This window comes from Poecilia latipinna, unplaced genomic scaffold, assembly GCF_001443285.1.
Source record: "Poecilia latipinna isolate Pla-1442-1.1 unplaced genomic scaffold, P_latipinna-1.0 Scaffold197, whole genome shotgun sequence".
Classification (NCBI taxonomy): Eukaryota; Metazoa; Chordata; class Actinopteri; order Cyprinodontiformes; family Poeciliidae; genus Poecilia; species Poecilia latipinna.
In genome coordinates this window covers 623,027-636,020 of record NW_015112813.1, presented here as the reverse complement: position 1 = coordinate 636,020, position 12,994 = coordinate 623,027, and the positions used below count along the sequence as shown (strand labels likewise).

The window sequence follows — 12,994 nt, the reverse complement described above, 5'->3', positions numbered from 1 at the left end:
TGTACTGCTATAATTTCACCATAATTTTCCATCAGTGTGCTGTCATAAACCACAACATGACATTGCCTCTTCTTTTCATTGACTCTAGCGACCTTTATCTGAGGCCTGGAATCAAACCTGTGACGTCCACATCACGGACTAAGGCTTCACCCCGCGCCACCCCAACACCTCGCATTGCCTCTTCTTTTGGGGATTAACAAAGTGCACCTCAACTAAAAGAGTAACTCGTGCCAGTGCATATCACCTTGACAAGGCCATTACACGCACAAATTTTCACCACAGCGTGACTCACACTTAATCATATCAGCCTTCCTCTTTCCGCTTTGAAAATGTTACACACCTTCTCCTTCACTTTTCGAACAGTTCGTGCAACATCTAGAGACCCGAGCTTCATACACAGTTAATGTCTTTGCTGTCCAGATGATTAACGTTGCCCAATTCACATTCCCGAGTGCTGTCTAAATTTCCACTCTTCCTCTCGTTTCACCTTCCTTGTTGAGCTCACTCCTGGGCTTCAGGTAAAAATAGCTGCTCCACCCCGTTCCTCTCGGCTGTCAGACAGTGTGTAGTCCCTGCGCTGGGATGTAAGACCTAAAAAAAAAATAAGGTTTTATTGAGGAAACGGCTTTCACGTGTCGTAAAATTGACTTCATTGAATCTAATCGGACCAGGTTTAGCCCTAAAAAGCTAGTGGACTGTGTTTTTTTTTTTTTTAGCTAAAGCCTTTCAGAAAGGATCTTTTCCAAAGCATAAAATTAATATAGCCACTATGTACCCTCTGAACAGTTGGAAAGACTATATAGTCAGATTTATATCTAAAAAAAATCTCATCTTTCTTAGTCTCAGATCTATGAAAAATTAACTATAAATTAACCCAGTGGTTCCCAAACTTTTCCTCCTGGCCCCCCCAGTGGTTTCAAAACTATTTATGGGCCCCCTCTTTGGCTTGCAAATAGCTGTCTTGTTGAACGATGTGTGTGAGCGAAGGGGTGGGGGGTGGATTCTCAGAGACTCCCTGTTATCCTCTACCTCAGCTCCAGACGAACAACGGGGGGAATCAACTTTTTGGGGGGCAAAATGAATCGTAGCTGAACATAGACAACACCACCAGTAGCCTACAAGCTACTTGTTAACAAGTTTAAGGTGATGTATTGATATTAACTAGCTACCTGTATCCAACAGCTTTACTCAACAGTCTGTTAGTTTGGGGGAAAAACTGTGAAAAGTTCTTTGCGTTTTTGCTGGTTTGCTGCCGTGATTCTAAAACACCTGTGTAGCTCCGCACAGCATCAGCAGGTCTCCTTCACTGTCGCACAGGTGTAAACCCAGTGCAAGCGTCGTAGCGCTCATGTTGCGTTTAAAGGCGGCTCAGAAAAACAGGTTACGACATGTTAACAACGGATTAAACAGTTTTAACTGCTGATAAAAGTGACAGAGGACACAGATATGGGAAGTGTAGAAGCCCCTACTGTATCAAATTGACAGAGGAATAACAGAGAGTTGAGTATTCTAATGTAAAAACCCAGCGCATACAACGTTCATGTTTTTTCTTTTTGATCCAGACGGCTTCCAGCGCCCCCCTAGGGGGCGCGCCCCACAGTTTGGGAACCTCTGAATTAACCAATAAATCATTTTACTGAGAGTCATCTTAGTGTAGGTGATTTGATCAATTTCACCTAAAGACAATGTGCATCATTAATATCCTTTTGTCAGGATCAAGTCCCTGTATTACTGAAAATATTAATTCTGTAGCATACTTTATTATCAAGGTTCAGGCCAAATTTTTGTATCATCAGCAAATAAACAGGTAGAGCATTCAGGTCACGTATGTATGTGTTAAAGGAGAAAACTAAAAGTCTAAGCACACAACCTTGAAGAACGCCTTTGCTCATGGTGATACCAGTGAACATGGAGTAATTAATTTTAATTTTAACAGTTCTTTTAAAGCGAAAAACTTACTATATTGTGAAACACTTGCACATACAAAGAAAAAACTCCTGGTTTTTTGCAAAAATATCCCTTGATCACATTATGTCTGTCTAACCTATTTGGGAAACGGTGTGACATTTGACAACAAGGCTGAACTGTTAATAAAAATGTTTTTAGGACCTGCAGTGGCAACTATAATCATAAAACTCAGGTTTGACTTTGAAGAGCAACTTAAACCATTTAAAATGTAATACAAATATTCAAAACATTCAGATATTAGCATGTTTGCCTAAAGCACCTAATGTGATGCAAATTACAGGGCTTTTTCTTTTAAGTTTGCTTTGGTGTCTTTCTACTCCGGCTGTCACAGGTTCCCCATTACAACTTAAACGAAATCCATCAAAAGTTACCTTTTAACAAGTGATGCAAAGCAGCTTTGGGAAGGTTCCCAGAAATCTCTGTTAGCCTGTCAGTGATAAGACTGGATGTGAAGTTGTAGCCCGTGGCCACAATCTTCAGACTGAAAGTGCACAGAAGTCCTTCTACATGGCACTTCTCTTTATGGAAAGCAACAGTGTTTTCCTGAAGGCACTGACATGATTCCTGATTTGAACCACAGTTAACATGCCAACAAGTTTGTAAATAAGTTTAACAGTCAAAGACAGAAAAGATAACCGTTAAAAGTTTTTATTTTACCTACATCACTGTGTATTTAAGTAAAGTGTACACTTTATATATTGAGGCTTCTTAATCTAAGCTAATAAAATGTGTGCTATAAGTTAGCAAACATTATGCTTCTGAATACTGACAAACAAAAATTAGAAACGAAAAGGAAAGCAGCATTTAAAAGCTCAATTTTATCACTTACTTTTCCCAGGCTTGAAGATGGCGTGTCCTATCAGCTGTGTTGTTCATCGCTGGGCTTGATGCCACTCTCCAATCAGTGCTGATTGGGTCCAGGTGCAAGTTTGTCCTTCCAAGAGAATTGATACCAATTCTCCAACCAAATTTGATAGTGTTTCCAGCTAAGTTTTCGATTACTGCAGCTTGTGTTTCCTTTATTGATGGTAACACAATTCAAATCCTAAAAACTCCATGCCTCCTTTACATATCTGTGTGGATGCTTTTTGGGTCTGCTGTTGACTACGAGTGAATGTCAGACCATGTATTTCTTGTTTTGTGAAACAATGTGAGAAGGTTTGTGTTTTGCTTTGCATGGGAGCTTGTACTTCTGGAATGTGTACCAATATGGGCAAAACTGGTGCTATCAAAGAGAGATTTAGATTTAATTAATTTAACCAGGAGAGACGGATGACGTTTCTTGAATGTACTGGGCAGACGGCATTACTCGTACTTAGTGGTGGGGAAACTCGGCTGGGCCATTGTAGATTGGGTTAGGTGGGGTGTAGAGATTTCTGTTTGTCCGATTTAGGGACCGATCTTTTACACAGAAACGTGACATCATCTCCGCTCCCAATTTAAATGTTTTATGAAAGCATCACTGCAGAAAAGGAAAAAAAAAATCCTGTTTTTAATTCAGTCTTTATATCTTTAAAATTTAAAACAGAGATTTGATTTGGGTGAAATTGTTATTGGCAGGTCGAAGCTTTGCGAAGCACAAACCCAGTGCCAGTCTAAATGGTCAGTTTAAACTACTCAGATTTTCGGCAGGGTTGATTTTCAGCAGAAGAAGATACAACAGTATCACTCCATTCCACGCCAAATAATCTTTGGTATCTAGGGTGGGAGTGAAAAACCATACTGACAAAGGTCTGTCACTTTACATGCCAACTCTGCTGCTCATTTTTATCTCATACTATAATCATTTAAATACAGTCACGTGACCTTTCCACATGCGGTTTTGTCCCTGCTCGACAATTGCTCAACACACTTAATATTTCTTGGAAATTGGTTTACATCCAAAGACCAAAATCACTTCTTGGAAGAAGAAAACATGCAGGATTTTCAAAGAGGAATTGGAAGCATTCTTAGAATATCCACAAAACCTTGCTACTGAGAGCAATGCACTCACTTCTCGTCAAACATGATAAAATGGCTTTTCTCTTTAAAAAGTAATCAGGAACAAGAAGGACTTCCCACAAACTTCCCTTTGTCCTACAACTCATTGCCCTGCCTCTCTTTAACAAGAAGCGGGCGTGCTTGAATGGAAGAATGGTCGTGTCCTTCACACTGTCTGATTTGCTTAGGAAAGGCGCTCACGTCTAATACTAATCTGAATGACAGCAGTGAAAATCTTGGCTCGGTTTCACAGGCTAGATTGGGCCTGGCCCAATGACCTTCTCCAGGAGAACATGGAAAGTTTGCCGGCTCAATATGTCACAGGCAGAAGAGAAAAAGAAAGCAGTGATTAAATGGGTCTGATCCATGGCTTGCCTTGGTAAGTGTCTAGAAAAGTGCTGCACATGTTGTGCTTTTAGATTATTGTATAGATAGTATCACACAGTAACCTCATGAATCCGTTCAAAAATGGACAAAAAAAATCATAAAACAATTAAAAAGGCGAGGTATGGTTTTTAAGGGAGACTTAACACCCTTTTCAAACTTCAACACCTTGCTACGGCATTCGACACATCAATAAAGGCAGACCAACTTCATTATAAATGATACAGATATCATTTTATCACGGCCAGACAGCAGAATTTTCCCTAGAGTTATCCAGCAGCATAAGAACTGATCCTATTCTCTAAAACATAAAATACAAATAAAAGAAATCTGTCCCTCACTCACATAAACAACTGATAATTCTGGAACTGGACATTTCCTTAGGCATAATTATAGCAAGTAATGTAAGTTTAAAGCAAATTAGCCTCACAGGAAGTTGAAACAAAGTGTTAAATGGGGTTAATTGAATTGTAAGGCTTGTCAAAGACGATTACCAAGCCTCAGAAACACCACTTTAATTGTGTTATTACCATGTGGATTTACACACCGGATATTTTTGTCCAGTAATTATAGCTTGAAAGTCTGCGTAGTTTAAAGCACTCCAAGTCAGGATGATTTGGGTAGAAATTTTTAAAAGTGCAAAGAGAGAAAGTTCTATTACACAACATTTCAGCTATGATTTAAAACAAAAATGGCCATTTAGTAGAAACGCAGCACAGCAATAAAGATTAAAAGGATGAGCTGTTACGATGTGCCTTTATTTTGTGTTATTTATGCATCAAATAATCCAATCGTATAAGAAACAATCTATGAAGGGAAATTGGGCCACATTCATTCTGTATTCTGGTAAAAAAAAATCCCTTCTATGCTTGGGTTGATTTTGATTATCAGTGAATTTTATTTAAGAGTAATACATTATCATTTTTCTTGCAAAGCTGTGATAATTTCCATGACCAAATGGAGAAATATGTTAAATGCCTGAAAAGAGGAGATTGCGGTAACTGAGAATGCAGCCAAAAATTATAGAAAAGTAATGATGTTATTTGGTGAACCGAGACATTAATATGACTAATGTCCATGCAAAAGGAGAGCAACAATATTAATGTCTCCTGCTAAAATATAAGGATATAATGTGAATATTTACATGGATATTTATCAAGTGCAGATGTAAAAATCAATAAAATGACGACTGAGACTGGATAGTTTGGAGATCTAAGTGTCCTGAACTTTGGGCACCTTGCATGTTGTTGTTTACGTGCAGCATGTGCTCAATGTTGTAGGACAAAAAGACTATTCTTTCACATGCCATCCATAGCCGCGCTGCCGCCTTAGCACAATTCCGTTAAATCAATAAAACTTGAAAATGTAGGTGTTATAAATTTTTTCGTGCTATACTCCACAGCAAAGAGAAAAACCGAAGTGCAACTCGAAACCACTTCTTTCTCGCTTTCTGTAACGGCCAAGCTTCACGCGGACTCGTTGCCATAGCAACTGACAACAACGCCACTTTGTGTTTCAGGATTCAACACCAAAAAACACTCAAATATTTTGCACAAAGAACAGAACATTCAGTCTGTTGCAGAAGTATGTTTTTAGGCTTAATGTTTCATTAATAAGTGATTGCTGTGGTTAATTAGCTACCGCTGCTATTAGCTAATTTAACAATAGTTAGTGGGTTGTTTCTTTTCTGAATTCTTCACACAACACCCACATTACATAAAAAACAAAAAAAAAAAAACAAAAAAAAAAAACATGTTATTGACGTCTTACCAAATTAAGTGGAATCGCCCTTTAGCTATTGGAAGCTGGAATTGGAAACCAACTTACCAACTTCAGCTTCACTCATCCAAAGCCAAGTCTGTTTTTAGACATCCCAAACGTTTCGGTTTTGAGTATGAGTGGTCATGTTTGGTGAGGATTTTTTGCAAATTATTTAAGCCACAAAATCTCATCTGAGTCCACACAGTGCCACACGTTGAGAAAAGAAGGCAAGGGAAGCAGAAAAGGCCGTTTCTCGCAGGACATTAACAACGCCAGTCTTTTCTACTCTGTATGAGAGGAGCGGTATCCTTCTTTCTCGAAGCAAACCTTTCAGCTCCGTGTTGGTCTTCCTTTAGTTATTATTTCCTGCTTCAACTGAAAATCCACTTTAGAAAACTGTTTAAGTGTAGACACGTAGTCACCCAGAGAGGAGAAAACATTAAATATATTGCTGCACTCGACTTATTATTTACTGTATGGCTACCGCGCTATTTCTTACTCTGCAGACGTGGAGTCATAAGACCACTGTCTGGGATCATGAGCGCCCCCTGCCATGAGGCAAGAAAACTGCCTCCCTCACCTCGAATCTCTTCTCTGCCGTTTAATGATCGCTCCTCCGCACACCAATCACGTTACACACACACAGTTGGTGGCGAAAAACACTTACAAATAAGCTAAATTATGGAAAATCAGTTCAAGTATTAAGTGTTATTTTTAAACCATTTTATCAGTGACGTACAGACAGGAATGGCATAGAATGGTTAGTGAGAGGTTGCGCAATGCAAGAGGTTGCTCAGCTCGCTGCTGCCTCAACAGCTTCGGACTGTATTCGTATTTTACCAGCTGATCTTTTAGGATATACTCAACTTTCTTCATGTCTGCTTTATGTTTTATACTACAGTTGATCATTTATTACTAGCATTCAGTAATATTTAAAAACAAATCTTCAGACGTAACCATCCGTCCGCTCAAATGCTGTCTTCTGTTTATCAAAATTTGAGTTGCAGATAAGGACGTCTGGGGAGGGAAATCCAGAGAGGCCTCTCATTCTGCAGGTTCTCACAGGGGATTCCTAGGTGCTCCCAATTCCCTCCATGGAGTTCTGGGTCTACCTCAGGGTAGTAGGAGTTTCCTGGAGAACATACAAAGGGTGGGACCCAAGAGGCATTATGATAAGATGGAAATTAAATTCAGCTTATTGATGTAGCACAAATTCATAACCAATATCCTCTCAGGGCACTTTACAGAATAGTCAAGAGTTTATATTTAGAAACATTTAATCAAGTCAATCCAATGATGAGAGTTTAAGATTCACTTATATTTCATCACCATCCTGTCAGAAACGATTTGGAGGGAGGGGGAGGGGGGGGGAATCATCACCTCTTTCTTGCCAAAATATTTAGGCAAAAATTATAATACAAAAAAATCATAAAAAGTCTTTTTCGTGTGTAGCAAAAAAAATGATGTAGGTCATTATTTCAGGAAGGTGAAAATATGTTCCAATTCAACCCTACTTGTAATGTTATTCAGTGTAGAATGAAACAGAAATACTCTTTATCCCACAGAGGGGACATTCTGGTGTAGCAGCAGCAAAGAGACAGCCAATCAAAGCATGCAGATTGACACAAAAATAAAAAAATATATATACCAGTATATAAAAACAGAATTAAGAATAACATACGGTACAGTAAGGGAACAGTAGCAACATAAAATACTGTGCAGTTATTAAATATAGCATACTCTGATCCAATGGAATGTGCATGAGAAGAATATATTTATATTTATAGATTTCTACAAGATTTTGACTTTGCAGAAATCCCTCATACTGAGCATGCATGTGGTAGTGGCAGAAAGAGCTGACTCCCCTTTAAGAGAAAGCAGAACCGTTACTCATTGTGAGGAGGCTTTTGCTGCAATTTAAGAAGACAGACCACAAAAGTTTTTAAAAAATAAAAAGAGTGAGAGGTTAAACATGAGAAAGACAAACTCAGCTGTATCATCAATAGCAAGAGAACATAAGGTCATTGCATCAGTACCCCAAATGATGGTCCCCTCAAAGTCATATCAAGACTCTACCAAGGGGCCATGAGTTGGAACAAAGGGTTGGAATGTCAATGTACCAGAAAATCAAAAACTCTGTACTTTCGGCTCAACTTTTTATAAATTACGAAGGCTGAAGCAGTGCTCTTGCTATCACAAAACAAGTCCTGGTCTGTCCATGTTCTAATCTCTTGAAGCATTCAACTATCATGCATGAATAAGACACCAAGGTAAAGTTCATTATGACAGTATACTACCAGCTTTGAGCATTCTATTCTTTCTCTCTTTTGTTGACAGAAAACAATCACATTTGACTTAGAGGATCTGACTCCGCCACACAGTGAATATCTATTCTTGTCATGAAATGTCGTTTTACAGTTGGACCCAGATGCAGGAGCAGCAGAAGCAGAGAGTTGATGTTGAACGTTCAATAAAAAAATGACGAATAAACTTACAAAAGTCACAAAAAACCAGGGTAGAAACAAAAAGTAATCCAAAACGCACAGAAAACAACAACAAGGAGATCCAGGAATACACGGGAGATTGGAAGTAACAGGAGGAACCAACAAGGAGTGACAGAGAAAGAGATGCTTAAGTACTGGGAGGTTGAATGTTAAAACAATGGATCTGGGTTGATTAGCTAACTGATTGCAGGTGTGCGGGGAGAGAGCATAAGGCAGAATGAGGAGAGTGAGAGAGAGAGATTGGCACAGGGAACTAGCAAATAAGTCTAAAAGAAAAATAAACTAAACATAATAAAACTAATATCACTAATAACACTGAAGTAAAAAAAAAAACAAGAACAAGACTGATGTAACTAAAATAAGACACTAACAAGATAATACTGAAACTAAAATGAAATCAAAACAACCTGAGATCCTAACAATTCTGTTCTTAGAATATAGCAAATAAAGCCAGGCCATTAAAAACCATTAAAAAGGAAAGAAAAATGATAGATGGGCAGGGGGTGCACTTAAGGTACTAAAATACCTCAACACTCTTGCCATTGATGAGACAATGTCTTCGTATAAAGTTGTTTGATCCGGTTGTAAAAAAATTCATATATAGTATTCAGAGAAGACTATCAAGGACTATTTAACTCTCTTCAGCGATGCTGGAATTTTAAGTGCTACCTTCAAAAGAGCATCAAACCATATTCTTTCCTATCTGTTATGATCTGTTAATCTTTACCAAATTTACTTTTGATTAGCACAACTGCAATAATAATATGTAATCTGTATCTGGGAAGATACCTATTGCTTGAGGGTTTTACAGATCAGTTTCTTTGAAAGACAATAATTTCATGACTCTTCAGTCAGAGAGCGATGTCCCCACTTGTTCCAGCCTCTGATACTCAATGGCCTTGGACCTTACTCAGAGTAGCACAATGTCATTTCCATAATGGACAGGGTAGTCGGAATGAATGATTGCATTACATCCCAGTTATTGTAGAGAGTTCAAAGATATAAATAGCCCAAACAAACATCAGCTGTCCATCTAGAAACTCTCCTGCAGTGTTTTTCTTGCTAAGTAAGACTCGGGTTCAAACTGGGGTCTATGAGAGAGGGAACTATGTTCCTGCATAAGGGAAAGTGGGATGGCAGAAGGCTGAATGGATGGGAACGGGATTTAGGTATAACTACCCAACCAGCCAAGACCATTAAAAAAGAAGGAAAAATGATAGATGGGGAGAGGGCAGTTCTACAGCGAAGGATAGTGCACTTTTTCTCCTTCTAAGCTGCCTTGTCAAGAATGCTTGAATGAAGCTATTAAGGGACCTACATCTAACCAGACTCAAGCTGTTGTCAAGAACGACAATTACTTAACTCTGACAGTAACTCTGAGCACAAGCCTTGGGTATAGAAAAATTTAAAGAATATCTTGTTGCAACTTGACACAAAGGAGACGGACATAGAATACTGTATGATGCAAACAGAAATATTTATCTGATAGTATAAGAATTCAGTCTAACAAATGTCAGCAAGCTTTGGACGTAACTCCAGACTGAAACACATGTAAATTATTGTTTTTATAGGACATGCAAATGTTTTTTTATTTGGTTTTGATTTTTTTTTAGTAAAAAAAATGATCAAATTCAAGATTTGGTGCAGCTTTACATGATTAAACAGAAATTGGGAATTATTAAGTATATGAAGCTGCTTTCAAATTAGCAATATGCAATGACTCATATTAGATCAACACAATTTTTCCTTTATCTTTTCTTAGAAGGAACTTTTTCCACATACAGTATGAACATATTCAGAGGATACAGTAACAATGAATAAGTTCATGTATTCTCCATATTTTTGGAATACCCCTGATGCCACCGTTAATGTTATTCTGACTAAATCCAAAGTGTGATGCACACATTTTACAGAGATACTTAGCTTAGCACTGCTTTAGTTATTCTCAGTTTCTTGCTCTTTTAGAGCCTTATTGTCTTATTCTGCCTAAAAATAGGAATTACAGAGTTTTTGGTTGTAGACTCAAAGAGTAGTATTGCCTCAGCTACTGTCTTCCTCATGCGTACGACAAGGAAACAATCAAATAATAAGTTTGAGTTGGAGAGGAGAAGAGCGTAGAGTGTAAAAAATAAATCCAGCCTGTAAAAGAGCTTAAGTGACCTATTCATAAGAAGGAAGCAAGCATATTCGACTTGTTGTTATTTTGACAGAAGCCATTTGGTGCTGAAGTCACGGAAATTATGCTAATTGGTATTGAAACTATTCTGTGATTGCTAAATAATCACTGATGATATGCTGCTCTCTGCATCAGCTTGTTAGCAGTGGCACTGCCAGGCCCGGCCTATCAACAGCCACTTTCACACCACCTGCATACTTAGGAGTGTGTGAGCGCGGGGACAGAGTTTCTGCAGGATGCCATCACAGTTTTGCCCAAAAGAACACCACTGCAGCCTTGTCATGTTCAGTCAGTCCTGATTTGTCTCTTTCTCTCTCTCCCTCTCTCTCTGCTCCCTTTTTCGGTCAGGTGAAAAAGCCTTGCAGTCTGCATCTGGAGCCCTAACACTCTCTGTCAGCTGACTGTCCCTGTGGTGACAGTGGAGATTCATCTTTCTGCTGATGCCCTTGTCTGTGGTGGCAGAGAGTTGCCAAGCCCAGCATTCTTAAAGGCCTACCATGGCCTGGAGGCGCAGGAGGCAGGTAAACGTTAAATGCGTCAAAGCAACGCTAATCTGTCTGCTCATGACACGGAGGCCAAATTAAAAAAAAAAAAAAAACAGCTCCCTTCTGGATCTGATTCCAACGTCAATACATCAAGGAAATGTATGACTATCCGCACACCATACAAAAACAACAAAAATATTTTCGGTTTCCTTTTTTTCCCCTAGTTTTTCTAATTAATACGCCACGTCTTGGGCACACTCAAGGTAATTAACATTGTTTTTTTGCCAGCAACACACAACAGATGGTGATTGAAAACAGAGGGATGAGTCGCTCAATCAACCACCATTTGTCTGTAGCCATTAATTATCTTGCAAAGAATACATTCAGTCCCCAAAGTTGATAGTTTGGAGGGGAGGGGAAGAAGAATACTGTCCTTCTGTTCCTCATTACTCTTTTAACAGCAAAAACTGCTGAAACTAGAATGCTGGATGGGGAGATTGTTATTTTAATAGCGCTGTCATTATCTTTCCCCATAAGGTGGCATACGATAGAGGGCTCGTGGAACAGAAAATAGAATGCTGCTTTAAAAAATAGCAGATTCAGTTATTCAGACCCGGGAAAACATCATCTGGTCAGATCCATCAAAGACCAGTTTTAGGAACAATAAGGACGGAAATATGCAGTTTTATTCAAGATGATTGGTCCAGAAAGTACCGTAGGGAATGCTTATTTTCCCGAATGATCAAATTAAAGCAGGAATTTCAAAAGACTAGAAGGAGGGGAGCATCAAAGGCCGTGTGATTTAACCCACATGGTACATGAAGTGTGCTTATAGCGACTGCTGAACTGTCTTCCTTTGCTTCTCTAAAAAAAAACCCTGCTGATGCTGCTCTCCTGGCTTATTTTTGCTTGGCAACAGATAGATATTACTAAGTAAACCTTTATAAAACAACAACAAAATGGTATGAGACAGAGTCACGCAGAGAAAGAAACCCTTGAAGGGATACTAGAGGCAAGATCTCGACAACATCTTTACTTTGATGCGTTTTTATCGTTGCCACCTTATCATTGCACTCCTATCCAATGTCTTTGCCACACTTTAATCTTGTGATTACTCTTTCCCTCGCAACCTTTTAGTCAGACATATGCAGCGTCGGCTAACCTTAATTATAGTCATCAAAACTCAGATTAATTTTGAATCTCTGTCAGCGTCTGTCTCTTTCCACAGGACAAATTAGAATTAGCTCTGTATGTGTTATAGCAGGCTTACAGGTGATCTCACATGTCATTTTTATGTTTTATCTCAAAATAAATCAAATGCACCAGAAGGAACATTTGTACTTTACGACCTAAAATGTTTATTCCCTGTCATTTTAATTCGCCCTGGTGTTGTCTGGTGAATGTTTCTACAGCGACAAAGTGGCTGTAATGTCAGCAGACGCTGAACAGTGGCTCCTCCCACTTTAGCCTTGTCAAGTTCTCACTTAGCAGCTGGTAATGGGGGATATACTCCAATCCAAGATGCAAAAGCTGGAATTTTTGCCCTTAGAACTATGAGTGATTCTCAGTGAGTACATTTGATAAAGTCACTGCAGATTTCTTGGAAAGAAGTAGCTCCAAAGGGATCTTGCAAACCTAGACGTCTATTGCTTTTAGCAAGAGGACGGACACCCAGCCAGTTTGTAAAACCTGCTGTTCTAACCATGAACTTGTGATCTTTTCACAGCTTTCCATTG

The 12,994-nt window shown here is 38.9% G+C and overlaps 1 long non-coding RNA gene across 3 annotated transcripts in view; it reads right to left on the bottom strand.

The window, feature by feature from the left end:
- LOC106946585 (uncharacterized) overlaps nucleotides 1–2,906 on the bottom strand; it is a 96,638-nt gene extending 93,732 nt beyond the window's left edge. For all 3 annotated transcript variants that reach the window (XR_001424804.1, XR_001424803.1, XR_001424802.1), the window contains exons 1-2: nucleotides 2,798–2,906; nucleotides 341–591 (exon numbers count right to left, since the gene is read on the bottom strand). This is a non-coding gene — a long non-coding RNA (uncharacterized LOC106946585). The remainder of the gene's footprint in view (nucleotides 1–340; nucleotides 592–2,797) is intronic.
- Between the last annotated feature and the right edge of the window lie 10,088 nt (nucleotides 2,907–12,994).